Source organism: Triticum aestivum, chromosome 5D, assembly GCF_018294505.1.
Source record: "Triticum aestivum cultivar Chinese Spring chromosome 5D, IWGSC CS RefSeq v2.1, whole genome shotgun sequence".
Classification (NCBI taxonomy): Eukaryota; Viridiplantae; Streptophyta; class Magnoliopsida; order Poales; family Poaceae; genus Triticum; species Triticum aestivum.
This window is the reverse complement of record NC_057808.1, coordinates 394,771,717-394,792,162: the sequence shown is the minus strand read 5'-3', so window position 1 is coordinate 394,792,162 and position 20,446 is coordinate 394,771,717. Positions and strand designations below refer to the sequence as shown.

The window sequence follows — 20,446 nt, the reverse complement described above, 5'->3', positions numbered from 1 at the left end:
ATCGTCATATCCGCGATCTCATCCGAGACTCCGAACTCCTTCGGTACATCAAAACTCAATAAAACTGTCATCGTAACGTTAAGCGTGCGGACCCTACGGGTTCGAGAACTATGTAGACATGACCGAGACACGTCTCCGGTCAATAACCAATAGCGGGACCTGGATGCCCATATTGGCTCTCACATATTCTACGAAGATCTTTGTCGGTCAGACCGCGTAACAACATATGTTGTTCCCTTTGTCACCGGTATGTTACTTGCCCGAGATTTGATCGTCGGTATCTCGATACCTAGTTCAATCTCGTTACCGGCAAGTCTCTTTACTCGTTCCGTAACACATCATCCCGCAACTAACTCATTAGTCACAATGCTTGCAAGGCTTATAGTGATGTGCATTACCGAGTGGGCCCAGAGATACCTCTCCGACAATTGGAGTGACAAATCCTAATCTCGAAATACGCCAACCCAACAAGTACCTTTGGAGACACCTGTAGAGCACCTTTATAATCACCCATTTACGTTGTGACGTTTGGTAGCACACAAAGTGTTCCTCCGATAAACGGGAGTTGCATAATCTCATAGTCATAGGAACATGTATAAGTCATGAAGAAAGCAATAGCAACATACTAAACGATCGGGTGCTAAGCTAACGGAATGGGTCAAGTCAATCACGTCATTCTCCTAATGAGGTGATCTCGTTAATCAAATGACAACTCATGTCTATGGCTAGGAAACATAACCATCTTTGATTAACGAGCTAGTCAAGTAGAGGCATACTAGTGACACTCTGTTTGTCTATGTATTCACACATGTATTATGTTTCCGGTTAATACAATTCTAGCATGAATAATAAACATTTATCATGATATAAGGAAATATATAATACTTTATTATTGCCTCTAGGGCATATTTCCTTCAAAACAAGCTTCTGCCAATGCGGATACCGCTGCTTGGACTCGATGAGCACTTCGCTGACGTAATAAACCGGCCGCTGAACCGGATGCCCTTACCCTCTTCCTTGCGCTCCACCACCACAGCCACACTGACGGCTCGTGTGTTAGCAGCCACATACAGCAATAAAGGCTCCTTGTCAACCGGAGCAGCAAGGACTGGGGGCTCTGCCAGCTGCCTCTTCAAATCCTCAAAAGCAGTATTAGCTGCATCATTCCAGACAAAGTCATCAATTTTCTTCATCAACTGATATAATGGCATGGCCTTCTCACCCAAATGGCTTATAAACCGGCTTAGAGCAGCGATACGACCCGCCAGGCGCTGGACGTCGTTTATACACGCCGGCTTAGCCAGGGAGGTGATGGCCTTGATCTTCTCCGGGTTAGCTTCAATGCCTCTGTTAGAAACCAAGAAACCCAAGAGCTTGCCTGCAGGAACACCAAAAACACACTTGGCCGGGTTAAGCATCATCTTGTAGACCCGGAGATTATCAAAGGTTTCCCTCAGATCATCTATCAAGGTTTCCTCCTTCCTGGATTTAACCACAATATCATCCACATAAGCATGAACATTGCGCCCAATTTGGTTATGAAGACAGTTCTGCACGCAACGCTGATAAGTCGCCTGTGCACTCTTGAGTCCAAAGGGCATAGACACATAGCAGAAGGCTCCAAAGGGAGTGATGAACGCCGTCTTCTCCTGGTCCTTAACTGCCATTTTAATCTGATGATATCCAGAATAAGCATCCAAGAAACTTAAGCGCTCACAACCCGCCGTAGCATCAATGATTTGATCAATACGGGGAAGGGCAAAAGGATCAGCCGGACACGCCTTGTTTAAATTCGTGTAGTCCACACACATCCGCCAGGTGCCGTTCTTCTTGAGCATGAGCACCGGGTTAGCTAACCACTCTGGGTGAAAGACTTCAACAATAAACCCGGCCGCCAAGAGCCGGGCCACCTCTTCACCAATAGCTTTCCGCCTCTCTTCATTAAACCGCCGAAGGAATTGCCTGACCGGCTTAAATTTCGGATCAACATTGAGAGTGTGCTCAGCAAGTTCTCTAGGTACACCTGGCATGTTAGAAGGTTTCCATGCAAAAATGTCCCTATTCTCACGGATGAACTCGATGAGCGCGCTTTCCTATTTTGGATCCAGATTGGCACTGATGCTAAACTGTTGAGATGAATCACCTGGAACGAAATCAACAAGTTTAGTCTCATCAGCCGACTTAAATTTCATTGCCGGCTCATGCTCCGTAGTCGGCTTTTTCAGAGAGGTCATATCTGCTGGGTCAACATTGTCCTTGTAAAATTTCAACTCCTCTGTTGCACAAACAGATTCTGCATAGACTGCATCGCCTTCCTCACACTCCAAGGCCACCTTTCGGCTGCCATGAACCGTAATGGTCCCATTGTGACCCGGCATCTTGAGCTGTAAATACACGTAACACGGCCGTGCCATGAACTTGGCGTAAGCCGGCCGCCCAAATATGGCATGATACGGGCTTCTTATCTTGACCACCTCAAAGGTCAATTTTTCCACCTTGTAATTGTGCTCGTCTCCAAAGGCCACTTCCAACTCGATCTTGCCGACTGGATAAGCCGACTTACCAGGCACCACACCATGGAAAATAGTGTTTGACTGGCTGAGGTTCTTATCAATCAACCCCATACGACGGAAAGTCTCATAATAGAGGATGTTGATGCTGCTGCCTCCATCCATGAGCACCTTAGTGAACTTATATCCTCCCACCTGAGGAGCCACCACCAAGGCCAAGTGACCCGGATTATCAACCCGGGGAGGGTGATCCTCCCTACTCCACACAATAGGCTGCTCAGACCATCTTAAATAGCGTGGGACCGCCGGCTCAACAGCATTCACAACCCTCTTATGAAGCTTCTGGCCTCGCTTACACAGACTGGTGGTAAATACATGATACTGTCCACCGTTAAGCTGCTTTGGATTGGTCTGATAACCCCCCTGTTGCTGTTGATGACCCTGGCCAGACTGCTGATTAAAGCCCCCTTGACCGTTCTGAGGATTAGAATTTGAACCGCCGCCCGGGCCATTGTTTCCATTAAAGGCGCTGGAATTCTTAAAGGCCTTCATGATTGCACAATCCTTCCATAAATGAGTAGATGGCTTCTCCCTAGAGCCGTGCCTTGGACAAGGCTCATTCAACAGCTGCTCCAGCGTCGGGCCTGACCCGCCGGCTCGGGGAGGCGGCCTCCCCTTGCGTCGCTGGTTATTACCTTGTGAGCTAGCGTTGGCCACGAACTCTAGGCTGTCGTCGGCCTTACGCTTACCACCTCCTTGGTTCCCCGGGTTATGCTGAGGACCCTTGCCATTGCCGTTCTTCTTTCCCTTCCCTGTCCTTTCATCATCTGAAGCGGGGTCCTTGGTACTATCAGAATCGGCGTACTTGACGAGAGCCGCCATCAGCGTACCCATATCATTGCAGTCGCGCTTAAGCCGCCCGAGTTTCATCTTCAGGGGCAGGAAACGACAATTCTGCTCCAACATTAAGATTGCAGAGCCGGCATCCATCTTATCAGATGAATGTATGATCTCTTTGACCCGGCGAACCCAATGCGTCGTAGACTCACCCTCCTGCTGTTTACAGTTAGTCAAATCCACAATTGACATAGACTGCCTACATGTATCCTTGAAATTTTGGATGAACCGGGCTTTCAACTCAGCCCAAGACCCGATGGAGTTCGGTGGTAGCCCTTTCAACAAAGTGCGGGCAGTCCCATCTAACATCATGGTGAAATACTTGGCCATCGCTGCTTCACTGACCTCCAGCAATTCCATGGCCATCTCGTAACTCTCGATCCAGGCTCCGGGTTGTAAGTCAGCCGTGTAATTAGGCACCTTCCTAGGCCCTTTGAAGTCCTTGGGCAGACGTTCATTGCGGAGAGCCGGCACTAAGCAGGGGACACCTCCAGTCCTCGTAGGGATACCCACGTCGACGGAAGTCGTCGGATAAGCCGGGGGTGTTTGGTAAGCCGTCAACTGAGGCACCTGCTCCGCCTCTTGCCGCGCTCTGTCTTGGTCTGTTGCGTGAAAGGCTCCGTTATGAGCCGGCCCATGGCCAGGGGGCGGGTCATGGCATCGGACATTACTTGAGCCGGTCGCTGAGACCATGTGTCGGCTATAACTCGGGCTCCGGCCCGGGCGAGGGGTTGAATGGATCCTGTCCCGGCTGTAAGAATACGCCTCTTGCTGCGCCAGCGCTGTCTGAAGGAGTTCTCTGACCCGGCAGGTCTCAATAGCCGTCGGAGAGTCGCCGTCAATTGGGAGAGCTGCCAGCCGTGCTGCTGTGGCGACCATGTTCTCCAGCGGATTAGCATAATGACCTGGTGGTATTGGCACATACTGAGGCGGGGCAGGGTTCACCCGGGGAGGCCCCATCACTTGTGGCTGAACAGGGGTCCCAGACCCGGGCACTATGATCCCTGGCGGGTTACTAGACCCTGCACCTGGTGTGTTGAAGAGGTTTCGAGGATCGTAGACCAGAGGGAGTCAAGATTGGGCCTTTTGATGCCTCCTTCTCATGACCTCATTGGACGCGTTCTGATCCATCGTGAGCCGGAAGGACTGCGCCTGAATCAACTGAGTTTGGGCGTCGAGAGCCGCCCTCTCCGCAGCCATCCTGATCCCTTCCGCTGCCAGATCCTCCTTGGCTTTCACCAGATCTAACTTTAACTGCGCCACCTCCGCGTCATGCTGAGCTTGATCCGCCGGGTCAACCGCGGCGGTCAACAGGGCCATCATCTTGTCCGTGAGATCCATCAGCACCTGAGCCGGCGAGGGCACCGGGTCTCCCGCCCCAGCAGCAGGGTTCTGAACAGGCTGCGCACCGGCCATGAAGATTCCAACCCGGGCTCGGTGGCTCAAACGGGTCCGGAATACTGTCACCATCGGAACAACCCATGAGCCTGCCATCTTGAAGTTGATACAACGAGTTTGACTCATCTGTGGACGACTCACCGTCAGAGCCGGCGGCCGTCTCATCACCAGATCCAGATCCATCAGAGAGCCCTCCATGGATACATCCCACAAAAGCATGCTTCAAGGCAGGCAGGGCCCGGGCGGGTCATGCGCGCTGAGCCGTCTCGATGAGATCGGCGCAGAGATCCGGCTCAGGGCCCGGCTCACCAATCCTGCCAATGAAAACATGAATTCCGCCGAAGGGGACCCGGTATCCGTACTCGATTGAGCCGGCGTCGGGGCCCCAGTTTCCATCGTCGATGTAGAGCTTGCCGCGACGACTCTTGGTCATCCGGCCCACAGCGTATTCCTTGAGCCCTTCGAAGCTGCCCTTCAAGAACTCAAATCCACCGTGCGCTGGCCCCACGGTGGGCGCCAACTGTCGTGGAATTGTCACGGCAGATGTCCTCGAACTAGGACTTAGTCGTGGAGCCATCGCAGCTAGGAAGCTTGAAGGGGTTAAACGGGACAAGGAACACGAGGGTTTATACTGGTTCGGCCTCTTACGGTGAAGGTAAAAGCCTACGTCCAGTTGAGGTGGTATTAATTAGGGTTTCGATGACCAGGGAGCTTAACTGCTATGCCTGGCTTTCGACGAGATCTTTCTTGCCCTTAAACCGCCGCCGGGTCGTCCCTTTATATAGAGAGGTTGACGCCCAGCAGCTCTCAGAGTCCCGGCTGGCTCATAAGAGTGTCCGGCTCGGACTCTCAACTATTCTTGCCTTACACTACAAGTTCTACCATAATGACGGTTGTAACTACGGGCCTTAAGCCATCTCCGGGTCTTAAGCCCATCTTTGGCCCACCGTCTTCAAGCTTGGCGCCGGGCTTCAGGTGATGACCATTATGAGTAACCCGGCCCCTCCGGGCGGGTGACTCTAAGGTTTATGTCCTCAACAGGGAGTCCATGAGGCAGGGGGCGCGCCCTCCACCCTCATGGTGCCTCGGGACTCCCCTCCGGTAGATTTTTGTTCCAGTATTTTTTATATTTTCCAAAAATATTCTCCGTTGATGTTCAGCGCATTCCGAGAACTTTTATTTCTGCACAAAAACAACACCACGATAGTTCTGCTGAAAACAGCGTCAGTCCGGGTTAGTTCTAATCAAATCATACCAAAATCATGTAAAAATATTATAAACATGGCATGAATACTTCATAAATTATAGATACGTTGGAGACGTATCAGCCCGCACCCACGCGCGATGAACTGTCAGGTCCTGCTTGCGGTGTCTTCGCCCTTGCCAGCTGGTTCGGTCGCTATAGTCGGGCTTTCCGATGCGCCCGCTTGCGTCGGTTCACACTTGCCCACGCCCTTCGCTGCTATTAAGGGCATGTACAGTGGGGTTGACTCAGCTGTCTGTAAGCAAGCACACATAGGATATTTGACTACGTGGTGGGAAAAGAAAGAGGAGAGAGAAACTAATCGTCTGTACAATTACCGACCATCTAATAGCACAAAAATCGCTGCTTAGCGACGTCCAACCTCCCATTGTACGAAGGGGTGTCTGCATCTAGCAGTTTTTTCTTCTAAGATCGATACAACCACCGCATGATTTTACAGACTATACAGACTACTAAATAGACAATGCGTTGTAAAGGGTGTCTGTAGTAAACAACTAAATAGACTATAATCTGACATGGACAGGCTATAGACAGGATCTGTCTAGACTGTTGTACATGCAGGGCCGGTCCTGAGATTTCGGGGGCCCTGGGCGAAAAGAGAACCTAGGGCCCTCATATTGTATCTTAAAATTTTCATTTGATTTCCTACATGCAAAGTCGCGGTTAATGATATCAATATCAATCTTATTCAACATTTTTTTCGAAATGTGGGGATTTTCCAAACCTAACCAATCTTGGGACATTTACAAACCTCACATTGTTTTTATTAATATATATATATATATATATATATATATATATATATATATATATATATACTAGTAGTTATTTAAATGACGCACATACTTCTTACAGTAGGACAAAAGCAATCACAACAAGGAAGCATACCTCTGCCATTATTAATCCGGTTGCTTTCTGTACATGTCATTCTTGGTAAGGTTTTTTGCTCTTTGATGAAGCATTAGAACCATCTTCTAAGGCCGGATAATGGGTTAAATATCATAAGCAATATGAGAAACCCGTTGACCCGAAGATTCAGTGTATTACTTGATGTAATCTGCAGATATAAAAACATTATTTTCTGTCCACTTTGATCCTCATCTAAGTCGGAAGTTTCTACAAGGAACGGACTATACACGTGAAGCAAGGAAGGTAGCAAATCTCAAAATTCATACAAATTCTTGATTCAATAGAAAGGAGCCGGCACAGTCACTACCAGAGCCTGAAGACGATCCTACTAGCTTCTCCTCCACGGCGGCCGCGGTATCGACGGTGATGGCCTTGCTGTGATTGCGAACTGGAGTTTAGCGTGTCCTGGACGATGGAAGAAAATGCTGCGGCGGCGCCTTGCCACGATTGGGGACTAGAGTTTGACTTGGAACCCGTCACTGGATCACCGGCACCAGGCTGCCGCGTGCAGCGGCGACGAGAAGAAGAATCATGAGCAGCCGGAGTGCCGATTGACCAAGAAACGAAGAGACAAACTGACGAAGCGATTAACGATCTGATTGATTTTTTTAGGGGTCAGCGATCTGATCGATGAGGAAGAGATGCGTGGCGACGGTTACTATCGCTAGCGATCAGCAAGGGAATTGGGCGATGGGCCTGGAGCGTGTTTGATTGCCGTGCGCTATAGTACCCGCATTGCATACACTTCTCCACCTAACCTGGCTATCCAAATGCAGACTCAAATGCATCATATGCATGTTGTTTGGTTGCCTGCATGCCCTCTTACCTGCATGGGCTGAACCACACTGCCTGGTTTTGGTTGCCTGCATATTAGTGCACAAACCCAAGGCATGGTGTTTGGTTGTATGCAAGGCCTGATGTGTGGTAACTTCTTTGGCTAGTTGGTGAGGTTACCACCATACTTCGGCAGCACAGATCATAAGCACAACAGAGTATAAACAGAGCATGAACTAGCATAATTCAGATATAAGCAGTACCACAGTTCAACGCATAATCCATAAACATGTTCAAAGCAGACTCGATAGTACGCTCGAAAGAGGTGGCCCGGCCCTACTCCTTGGCGGCGAAGGCTTCGTCGTGCTTCCCGCACTTGTTGACGACCTCAATGCCATCGTCGTCGAAGATTATGACCTTGAGGGTGTCGGGAGTGAGGAGCTTGAACGTCACCATGTAGCCGATCTTGATCTGATGAACGGCTGCGTAGGTGGCCCAACCCTGATCCAGGGTCACCCTGCCGTTCATCAGCTTGACCGTCACCTTCCAGGAGCAGCCGGTGTTGTTCCTGAGCTTGAACTCCGTCGGCACCGCGACGAAGTGCTTGGTGAAGTCCAGGGGCATGGGGATGCACTCAAGCTTCGGTGCAAGGATGACCTTGCAGAAGTGAGTTGGGCCATCCTCCTCATGGTAGTGGTCGTAGTTGCGGCGCTTGTTGCTGGGGGCTCCTCCATGCCCTCGTCGTCGCCACCCTCAGGCGTCTTCGGGTCTTCCTCGGCGGTGGGCGGCAGCTCAACCTCGTCGGGCATTGGGTGAAGGGGCTACTTGCCCTTGTTGTCACGGCTGGGAGCACCTCCGTGCCTTTCTCATTGCTATCCTCGATCTGCACACAATTCATGGAGTCGGGCACTGCACAGAGTTCATGGCTAATTCAAGAGCTTGTAGTTAAAACGGCATGACTGTCACTCTTCTCCTCCTCTCCATCCCCCCTATATTTACTCACCCTACCCACCACTACTTACCCACCCCCTCTCTTCTCTCACTGTCAACCTTCCTCCTCCCCATCGCCATGAGCTCTAGCTCCAGCTCCAACGCCAACCCCTTCCCTTGGGGTATTGGCTGGAGGGCCTTCTTCTTCGGGTGGACGGCTGGTGACCGGACCAAGTTCGAGAACACCATGAAGGTGTGCTCGAACTTCGGCTCCATGCCGGACATGCAGAACGAATCTAATGCCGTGCTCATGAAGGCCACTAAAGAAGAGTTGAAGACGCTGATTCCTGACCCAGCAAAGGGCGCGATGGCAGTTGACATCATTCGCTGGGCCATGAATCAGGCCGTCTCCGATGACCCTAAACAGAGGAAGAAGTGGTGCAAGTACAAGACCTACTGGGCTCATAATGACTGCCGTGCCGCAGTGTACTGGGAGACGGCTATCGCGCCGCCGGCGGTCATCGGCGGGGAGCCTAAGGAGGAGGAAGAAGAGGCGGTGCACATGCCAGCTAGGGCGCCGGAGCCAGTCCGTCCTACCTGGCAGATCGACCTCGACTCCGACGAGGACGACCCGCCGGCCTGCACGGCGATAAAGAAGAAGAAGAAGAAGGCCAGCGGCTCGACCAGCCGCTCCGTACGCCGGTGACGGCCGCCGCGGTCAGCCGGTGTCCGTTGTGTACCCCCTATCCACCTATTCCCCTATCCCCCAATCCCGAAATCCACCTTATGCATTCTGATCTTGCATGTATGAACTTGTATGAACTGCTATGAACTAGTATGAATTACCCCTATGCTTATCTACCTCTATTTCCCATTCCGTCCGCCGTGGATCGAATCTATCGCCGTGAATCGAATCAAGCATGCAAGTCGAAAAGAGATAAGTGCTTACCGCCATTGATGGAGTCCGGTGGTCTTATTCCTCTGCTCCGATCCGCCGCCGCCGGTGATGGAGTCCGGTGGTCTTCTTCCTCTGCTCCGATCCGCCGCCGCCGCCGGTGAGAGTTGGGAGAGTGGGGAAGAGTGGGGAGAGGGAGCGGTGAGGGGCGGTGAGGCTAATAACTGCCGGTGCTTTGGGAAGCAACGCGGCTCCTCGAGCGTGGCCGCGCGCGTGCAGCCGCGCCTGCCCACGTGCACCGCTCGGGTCTGGCCCTGGAGAAACTGCCGATTCGTGCATCCCCAGTGAGTCAGGCCCAGAGGTGCTTTAAGAAGCGTGCGATGCAGGCCCAATAGTGTATGCGGGCTATCAAACAGGCCGAATCCTTCCCGCGCGGGCCTGGTTGGACCTTATGCGGGCAACCAAACACGCCCCTAACTTCCCGAATGCCCATTTTTAGCTGCGTTCCAGAAACCTAGGGCCCGCGCGTCGTCCTTTCTTACTTTCTTATATTTTTCTCTGTCTAATATTTTTGCTGGGCTGTACTAATAATATACCTGCATAACATATCATGGGACCCTCCAAAGCCTGGGCCCTTGGCCATTGCCTCGTTGGCCGTACCCTAGGGCCGGCCATGTGTACATGCTCTAAGGCGACTCGCCACGAGGTGCATGACGGCTCTTAAAAAATGTGACATGTGGCAGCTCCTAGGGAGTTGTTGGTCCAAGGTAAGCCGAGATTTGGCACCAGCAACTAGGAAAGTATTTGCCGAGCTCTCCTTTGGTTCTCGGCAAAGACCTGATGTCCCTGTCCTCGGCTAACAGACTTAAGGTCACTTTATTTTGCCGAGAGTATCCCTTTAGCTCTCGACAATAAGTATGCTAAGTGCCTGACAGACGATTCTCGGCAAAGATTTGTTTGCCTAAGGTGTGCATGCTCGGCAAAGGTGTTGCTGATTTCTTTTTGGCTTTCGCCTCTTGTCTGGGGCACTTCGCAAAGTAGGCGATTCCAGTAGTGTTGACTATCCTGTAGACCTGCTGGCCACCTGGACAATAAGAGATGATCACCTGAAGCACCCCATCCCTTTTGATTTGATGATTTCTACCGGTAGATCATGGGTGTTAGCTCATATCGCGTTGTCCACTGCTCCAACGTTTCTGTTTCAAGTTTTCGCAATGCAGTTTCAATGATGGTCTCTTTTCCGGTGCAACAGGTGTGGATATTCAAAAGTGGTGCCATAACGCATAGGAGGCTACTCCACAGGCCAACAACAAAAAGGCCCCAACACTTTCGTAAGCACATTCAATCATCATAAATAATTTAGCGGGAACTTCACCGTGATGCATGGGTGCATCTGTCTTGTGCCGGTTCAAAAGTTGCATTCCCTGGTCAGACACGAAGCAACACATTTCTGCTGTCTTATCCAATGGTTTTACGTACAAGCTTCTCCGGCCCGTTCAAAAAAAAAACAAGCTTCTCCGGTGCACGCAAATATTTTTTGAAGGCGGGAAAGTAACTACAGCAGCTCACTTCTTGCCACGGCCCTTGTCAGACTTCTTTGTTTCCTTGGATTTCTTCTTGCTTTCTGCTTCTGCGCCACCTTTGTTGAAGTCGAGGCAGCTTCTCCCATGTCAGCTCGCTCATCATCTGGACAAGTTTTGTATAAACTGGCTGTGGGCACCTTCAGAATGCAGAGGATGGGAACCTGGGGTCTTTCTCCTTTTCCTTGCACCTTCACTTCCTGCATTCACTACAATCATTCATGCATATTCCTGTACCACTCACAAGGCGGATGACCGGCTGCAGTGTCTTCCCAGCACCTTCCCACTTTGTGTATAGGTCATCCACATCTTTTTTGTCCATCCTGTGAATTTTCACGAGCGCAAGTTGTAAGGTGCATTTTCACAAGACATGTCTTAAACTAGACTAGAAGGTGTTACTCCCTCCGCTTCTAAATATAAGTCTTTTTAGAGATTTCACTATGGACTACATACGGATGTATGTAGACGTATTTTAGAGTGTAAATTCACTCATTTTGCTCCGTATGTAGTCTATATTGGAATCTCTAAAAGGACTCATTTTTAGGAACGGAGGGAGTACATATCAAGCAGAAAAAGGAGGATGTTATTACTCATACTCCCTCCGTTCCTAAATATTTGTCTTTTTAGAGGTTTCAAATGGACTATCATATACAGATGTATATAGACATATTTTAGAGTGTTCACTCATTTTGCTCTGTATATAGTCATTTGTTGAAATCTCTTGAAAGACAAATATTTAGGAACGGAGGGAGTACATGCCTATCAATTCCAACACGGCATATTAAGAAATTTAGATAGAGTCGGCCCTAAATTAACACTTGCTTACCTGTCGGAGAGTTTTTCAAACTCACTGCAGATGTGCTTGACCTCTTCCAGACTGTGTTCATCAAGTTCTTTATCAATCTATGCTAGAACGCCTGTTTGTTCCAGCCATGGAAGGGCGTCTCTAAGAAATTGAAAAGACAGCCCTTGCATCTTTCTGCAGAAATTAGCTTTTAGAATTACTTGGCAGCTGCCAACGATGGGACAAGCTGGAAGATAACAAAACAAGCACTATTGTAACATATGAAACTCACCTGGTCTTGCTCATCGAGTAGAAAAGTCTCAAGCTTCTTCCAGAGAGTGTCAAAGATACCAGTTGAATCTGTCTTGCTCGAACCCTCTACCTTTTAATACCTCTATACAGGCACAAGGACATCGGTTGAATTTCTCTTTCTCGGACTGATCCATATCTTTACTATCTCTACCGTCACAGGAATGTTTCCAGAAATAACATTTTTGAACTTGCTACCATCAGATTTTTCTGGAAATGGAGTCTCTTGCTTTACAGAACTTGGTTCTTCAAGACACTTGCTACCATCAGTTTGTTGTGGCAATGGAGTATCTTGCTTTACAGAATTTGATTCTTCAAGACACAAAGAGCCATTATCTTCGGAACATCATGCAAATCCTCCTTGCTAATCATACAAGGATTCAAGTTTCGACAGATTACTGGGGCTTCGGGTGAACCAATAACTACCATACGATCTCCGATTGCGGCAAGTGCATCAGCAAGCACTCTTGTGAAGTTGCTAGGTGTGCGAGACCTCATTTTCAAAGCATCTTCAATCTTCTTAGAGAAGTCCAACGGTAAATCCTTAAAGATTTCATTCCTCACAAGGTTATGTGTGACCTCATAGCACTTCCCCAGAGAAAGAGTAAGGATCAGAGGGTAAAGTGTAACAACTAGTCACAGGAGGACTGCTTTGTATGAAGTACTGGAAGGACATGAAGTCATATGTACCCATTCCTGGAGCATATGCTTGGCCATCAAGATAGTCACAATTGTCTCATATATGAAACGGCCTGATGAGTGTGCCAAACCATCAAAATTGGAATCTGAGCTTGACTTAGATACCAGGCAGGTGTCAGTGTAAAGCCTTGCTGGTACGGCATTCCAGCATATTGACCAACAGAGATTTCGTGCAGCATATAAAATCATTCTGCAGTAAGCATGATGAATCCAAGAAACCAAGGCACTCCATAAGACCCACAGTCCCACATAGCATGGTGGGGATATGTAGTCTAGTTCATCCTTCCACTTTACACTGAAGGTACACTCGAGCAAGCTTAAAGTTGAAGATCAAGGAGGATCTATCCCGACCACTATCAAGAAATCTCTTGAAATATCAAAAAAAATCTGCCCACTCAGAATTATTGCCCAGGTACTGTAGTAGTCTTGAAAGTAGCACTTCGTCCAATTGTGCTGCATGAAGCAGAAGCATGGTTGTTCTCCCAAGATGCCCATGAGTCAATTTTTTATTTGCTGGGTGAAGATCTGCACCACGAGAATCAGCAACCAATCCATATGCAGCTGGCGAGTCAAGTAGATGCAAGAGGCTCCTCATTGTCCCATCTCTCCACACAAGAAAAACTAACTCAAAGAATCAACGCCCACAGAGAACAAAAAAGCTTCTTAACTTCATGGAACCTTTTGGCATACTGAACTCTGGTTCTTCCAAAAACTTGGCTATCTCATGTATGATAAGGATAGTTCTCACCAGGGTATGCGAAGATGCCGGCTTTGGAGAAATTTGAACAATCCACTCCAACTTCTTAAGTACACTGAAACCAACAGAAGACAGCTCATTCATCAAGAAACACTGAGCACATGAACGACACTGAGGGGCACCCAATAAACATCTGTTCCCGTCTTGCTGCAAAGAATTCCTGTCAGCATTGGAAAGCCAACTTGCATTCATGTTCAGCACCACATATCTGTCAACTTCACCATCTTTTCTCAATCCAAAGTACTTGGCGCAAAGATCTTCTTAAACAACTGCATAATCATTTAATTCTGGACCATCAGTGTGGCAAAGATGACATAATACTTTGATTATGATCGTCTTCCAGTGATTCCAGACACAAAACAGAGTTTGGGGTGACATCTGGTTAGAGGCCAGCATGTCATTGCAGCTATTTTCATCTTCAGATCCTGGTCCTGATTATATCTTGTATCCAGAGGCTCGAGATTGAAGATGAACATCAAGGATCGAACAGGAAGCAACAAGTCCAACTAACAAGTTTGCACATTTTCTGCCCTCAAGCAAAGTGCAACTCAAACTGGAAAGGGACTTTTTCCCATCTGACAGTGCATCAGCTTCCATGCAAACAAAGCAGTAAGTAGAAGCACTCAGAGACCTTTTCTGCCATCTCTTTGGCTTTTGCAAGCAACTGCTCCTTCTCTGCATATCTTTTGGGAGGCCATCCTCTACTATTTGAAGACCACAAGGAATCCACAATGATATGGAGAAGCCATGTTGCGTCCTCAAACAAATCTGCTTTCTCGAGTATATCTACCTCCAATAAGACATCTCCTTTATGCTTTGGTATTCCTGCAGCTTCTAGGAAATTACCCATTTCCATCTCTAAACTTGACATAGATTTCTAGAATTTATAAACGTGATCCATAGAGCTGAAAGCTTTAACAAAGGGCATCATATGCTTTATGTCAGCACGCTCAAAATAATGCTGAGCACAATTTTCCAGATACTTCGTTCTAATTGCAGAAACCTCCAAGGATGTTGAATTCTCAAGTGAATGTTCCTCCTCTTAACTGTTGCAGAAACTGCAAGCCCAGATTGTATAATTGTTTTCCGTTCGAGCACATGGAGAAACACTTGGTGTAACATTTAGCTTTAAAGAATATTTCAGCTGTCTCCGACCAGCATTCAGCCCTAGCAAAACAGTCACCAGCTTCCTCAATTCTAGAAGTACCATTTTGCATGTAGACCATACCTATGGCAATGCAACGAACACAATGGTAAGTCAGACAGAGCTTCGTAGAGTGTAAGGTAGGTTTTTTCCACTGCCTGACCTCCCAAGTATAAAAATAGTGAGCAGGAATTGGATAACCACCTGCCCTTCATCAGTCTGTTCAAAGGGGATGTCAATTTCAGACCCATTAGTAGCTGTCACAAATGCTTTGCCGTTCCAGATGATAAAGAGTAGAATTTCATCAGCAGGAAGCTTTCACTAACTTTTGGATTCTCCATGGCATATGATGTATCCACGAGATCATGCTCTTCATAAGAATCAACTTTGCAATCCATGTTATAGCGGATAATATCATGCACAACATCCCAAAGACCAAAACCATAGGAACCTCCAGTTTCCTGTTATCCACAACAAAAGCAGCGCAAAAATTAGAATAATGTCAGGCAGTTCATTTGTAGGAATGACTATTCACAAACAGTTCATCTCTCTACGTATCAGGTATAAAAAGTCCAAGGAACCAGATTATAGCCCATTAACAATAAAAAAACTCATACCCCTGTGTCTCCACTCTCTTGCAATGATCAAGGTAATCATCCGTGTACATGGAGAACAGATTCTCGAGACGTTGAACAGTTCTTGCAACATTCTGCTGTGACAATAGGTCCCAAATTCTTATTATCTGGGAATACGTTCTTTCGGTTTTCTTCACGTCAGTAGTCCAAACAAGATACAGGTCCCAGACCTTGTATACTTTCGCAAGATGAGAAGCACCAGGCATCTCAAGGTTCTTAACTGTTCTCCTCCAATCATCTTCAAGTTTGATAAGCTTTTGGAGTACTTCCTTCCTGAGCTGTGGTGATTTTAGTTTGGTGAAAGACTTTCTAAACTCGTCGCTAAGAATGACCTATGAATATATGAATACAAAAAATGGAACATAAGAAAGAGTGTATACGAGAAAAACGAACAGTGTGTATTTCAAGAAAAGTAGGAGGTTCACAAAATAGCACATGTCCTGAAATCTTATTTACAAACCTCTCACAATCCAATTACAGAGCAAACAGCATAGCAGAGACAAGTGAACCACATACATGATTCCAAAAAGTAAAGACAGATATATTCATCATGAATACAAACAAAATCACACTATAAAAGAAGTGTATATTCAGTAAACCCTGACTACCTGACAACAAAAATGAACCTCACAAGGCAAATGTGCATGCATGAGCTTTACATTCTGGGTAATTTAAGTGCAGCGATATTAGAAAACATGAAAGGAGTTGATAGTCACACTGGCTGAAACCATGGTACTTACCTTCCATCTGGTATTGCTGAAAACCCCTGAATCAGCATTAAGATCCTCAAGTTCATCAAGCTCTTGCTTACTTGCAACACCAACTTACAGATGGTTGCGTCATTAGTGGCACTGAAAATACATTTACGTCTCTCCGCATCAGCAACAAGGTCTGTCCATTTGGTCCCACTTTAATAAAGTGTATGAGCAATTCCTACTTCATTCGACTGAAAACAGTTGGTATATGTGATTAGACATATGTCACCATGAGTATTTGGGAAATGCATTTAAATCTATTATAAAATCTGCACAAGAACACTTTTACTCACCACGCTGCTGAAAGGATCTTCTCAATCATTTCAGGAATTGAGAAGCCCTTCTGAAAATATACACGGTTATTAGTATTAAATACGAACACAACACTATCTAGCTACTTTTTTATTACTCATAGATACCTTTGTACTCAACTGGCGCAAACTTTCTTCTATCACTGGCATTGGAATACAATATTGAGTGCCCTGCACTCTTCCAGCATGCATTCCTATTACCTCTGGACTACTTCCTTTCTGAACAAGGAAAACAGGTGCTCCCGAAGTCCCGGGGGTTGATACATATGACACCGGCAATATATCACACCCCACTAAAGAATTGTGATACATGCTGGCCCTGCAAAATCAATATTAAGTCAACAAATAAAAAAATATTAACATAAGGTCTTTGTGAAAATAGTTCTTTGTGAAAATAGGCATTACTTTGATTTGCCGTAAGAGGTTCCTGGTTCTTTAATTACACCCTTAGGCATGAAAATGTTACCCAACATGACTAATTCCATGTCCTTCTTGACAACCCGATCAGATAATTCCAAATTAGGTAGTTCAATCATTGGAAGACCATCACAATCTGTAGTAACCACAATTAATGCCACATCTCTCTCATCGTCGGCAAGTAGTATCTGGCCAGAACACAAACCATATCCAGTAATGCAAACTTGGACCAAATATTCATCTCGCAATTTAGCTTTATAAGCACTGCCCGCTACGACATGGTAGCATGTCAAGATAAGACGTCTTCTGTCTTTGGAGCCTATCAAAAATCCTGTTCCTTGCATGTCACCGATAATAACAACACTGTCTCGAAAGCCAAACACAATCTGGTTCCAATAACTCGGAAGTGGGTGATCCACTGTAAGTCAATTCCTAGAGAGAACTTTTCAGGAAAAATATATAGAAAGTGTTATTTCTTTAATAGCAGTATAATGAATCTAAAATAGGTTACAATATTTTTAATTAGCTGAAGCAATAATGAAGAAATAAAAGGCGCCTAGGCGCCACCCGAGTGTAGGGGAAGAAAGATCAAACTCCCCCAGTCGTCCAATTAAAACACATGTGGCGGTTGGATTGGGTCAATGCATCGTCCTACAGGCCTCTCACCCCTCACTGCATTTTTCTTCGTTTGAACCAAGAAAACGAGTGATGCGTGTGGACGCAACAACCCATGGCCTCCTGCAGCTCTAGTGGTCACCTCAACACATGGTCTTGGTTCCCTCCCATCGCAGCATTGCTAACGCACGACGACGACGACGACGCTGCACCGGCGACCACAACAGCATCGCAGCCACAGCAGCTCGTAGCTTCACCGCCGCGGCATGCTGCAATACAGCAGTCGATCGTGACACAATCGCAGCACAGCCACCCTTGCTCATCGACCATTGGGCTTTGCAAACAGGTCGTTGCAGCACTCGCATCCCCTCATAGCAGACGGTGGTGTTGCAACGTGGGTGGCAAGCTCTGAAGCACCAATGAGGCGGTTTGCAGCAGCTCGCACGCAGACGGTGGACTGCTCTGCAGCGTCACCTCGATGGTGTCAGGCTGTGGGGGAGGAGATGGTTGGATTGTTCCAGGTGTGCCTCAACCGAGAAGTCGTGCATCCTGGCTGGTTGTTAAAACTGGCGCTAGCGCACAACAGGGACCAAGCCTAGTGCCTTGGCACCTACCTTGAAAACGTCGCTCGCGTGCGACCAAAGGACTTGTTTCCTTTGCCACACATCGACCAGACGGCCGATGCTACAACCAGGATAAATGTACCTCATCAGGAGAAAAATCTCTCCATCACCACTTACGGTCCGCCACGCTTTGCCAGCATGTCCTTTGGGCTAGGCAATGCAGGAGCCAAATACCAGCAAACAATCCTGACGTCTGCAGCAGCAGATCAGGATACCGGCGAAGGCATATGTCAACGACAAGGTCGTCGGGACCAAGTCAGATGAAACCCTTCCCGCTGATTCGTACGAACTGTTCAACAAACCTAGCGCACATGCCACTCAGTTCGAGCTGAACAAGCGCGGTTTTGGCAAGATCCTCGGACCCATTGTTTCCCAGCAAGGAATTAAAATAGCTGGCAATAGGATAGCCGGGGGCTCAGAGCTGGGGAATGCCTCTTCAGCTCGCCAGTCTAGGACGAATGCTGCCTCCTTTTGGAGCTTTCAGCACTCTAGTCCTACATTCTGTTATTCGCCGTCTGGTTCTCATCGTAGGAGATCAGGGAGGACGTTTTCCTGTTTTAGTTGCTTTATTGAACAGCGTTTGCTGCTTGTATCCAGGTGACGTTCTGATTTCGTTATATAATGGAGCCAGGGAGCTCCTCCCTGTTTGTCTAAAAAAAAGCACTAACCGACCCTACTCACACCCCTACTGAGTGCCAAGCTAAAAAAAATTGTTGTGTGAAGCACCGTGGTACATAAGTTAAACTGATGTAGCTATGGCACTTATGTGTAATCCATATGCAATCTATGTGATCTACAAGTCTTTGGGAAGTTCTTATTCTCAGAAAGTACATTAAGTAGACAGAATTCGACAATGTGAACTAAATATTAATAGTTACAATTTGGAACAACTTTTTCATCATGTTAAATACTATAGCATATTACAGAAGTTGGACCGATGTAACTAATAGCATATCTGTGGAAACCTAATGCAATAAATGTGATTTACTTAGATCAACTGATGTATTAGTAAGTAACTATTTTAAAAAACATCTACTTTTAAGAAATGAAAATCTGAAGTTTGTAAAAACCGTAGAACATATCCTGATTTGAAAATGTCCCTAAGAGAGTTTATCCAGGTTGACTACAAGTAGCTGAATAGTGCTGCGGTTCTTCAGCCTTGACCAAATTTCTAATATCCATATCAGTTTACTTATTCAGATGTGAGATGCCTTAGGTTAATAAACTCGCAATGTCTTTGGCTTAGGTCAAGTAAACTTTTTACATCAGTAAACTGATATTCAGATGATTAACCTAAGGCCCTTGCCAATATTCACTAAACGGTTTGGACAGAACTAAGCATGTTGGCATTTAAACAAACAAGTTACCTTGCAAGGATGCAGAGCAAGCCCTGGACTGGGATATGGCAGCAAACCTTTCGGTTTGATTGAATTCAGATAGCTCCAAACTGGAAACGCTCAGGCAAATAACTTTTCCTTGTGCCCTTCCAAACAAATTGCGTTCCCTGTAAAAATTGGTCACCAACATTCAGCCCTAATCCAGCAAAAGTATCTCGCTCTTGAAAACACTAGTGTGAAGATTTGAGTTATCCGTACGAATCAATCTAAACGAAATCGATGGAGGCAGGTCAGCGAATCGGCGAACCAGAGAGAAGAGAGGGGTGCCAGACCTCTGCGTGGAGACGGAGGGGTCGTCTTCCAAAAGCCGATGAGTGCCCGAAGAGGGGTCGTTGTCCAAAAGGCGAAGACGAGGCTACCCGACCGCGAAGACGTAGGGTTCGTCGTCCAAAAGGCGACGACGAGGCTACCAGACCGCGGAGGCGGGGGTTCGTCGTCCAAAAGCCGACGAGGCTATGGCAGACTTCTGCGCGGAGACCAAAATGCAACGAGGTTAGGCGGGAGAAGGTCCAGCAAGCAGGTCGGAGCAGAGGTCGAGACGACGCAGATAGCCAGCAGAGAGGAGAGAGGTACCAGCGGAGACGAAGGGTCGTCATCGACGACGAGGACGGGAGGGAGAAGGCCAGCAAAAGGACGGGGCGGGGGCGGGGGCGGGGGCGGGGGCGGAGGCGGCGACGACGGAGATGGCGATGTCCCGGGCCGCGACAATCCCAATCTGCGGCCGGTGACGGTGCCTGGATCCCGGTGAAGTGGGGCAAAAGGAAAAGCGAAGTGGGGGGAACAAGAAGAGAACGGGCGCGGGCAGCGAAATTCCGTAGGGAGCAATCGCGTGGAGTGGGTGGG

General features: G+C 47.6%; 1 long non-coding RNA gene across 3 annotated transcripts; it reads right to left on the bottom strand.

Annotated features, from left to right (window-relative positions):
* Positions 1-10,911: 10,911 nt before the first annotated feature.
* LOC123122073 (uncharacterized) lies at positions 10,912-20,336 on the bottom strand. Of its 3 annotated transcripts, none has more exons than XR_006460033.1 (12): positions 20,177-20,336; positions 19,876-20,069; positions 19,574-19,710; positions 16,957-17,410; positions 16,660-16,870; positions 16,534-16,583; positions 16,226-16,431; positions 15,468-15,817; positions 15,055-15,311; positions 12,234-14,934; positions 11,984-12,136; positions 10,912-11,480 (listed from the first exon to the last, which is right to left on the bottom strand). It is a non-coding gene; the product is annotated as an uncharacterized lncRNA (long non-coding RNA). The 3 variants fall into 3 exon arrangements; XR_006460034.1 differs by having other exon boundaries at positions 12,234-15,069; positions 15,177-15,311; XR_006460032.1 differs by having other exon boundaries at positions 12,234-15,311.
* Between the last annotated feature and the right edge of the window lie 110 nt (positions 20,337-20,446).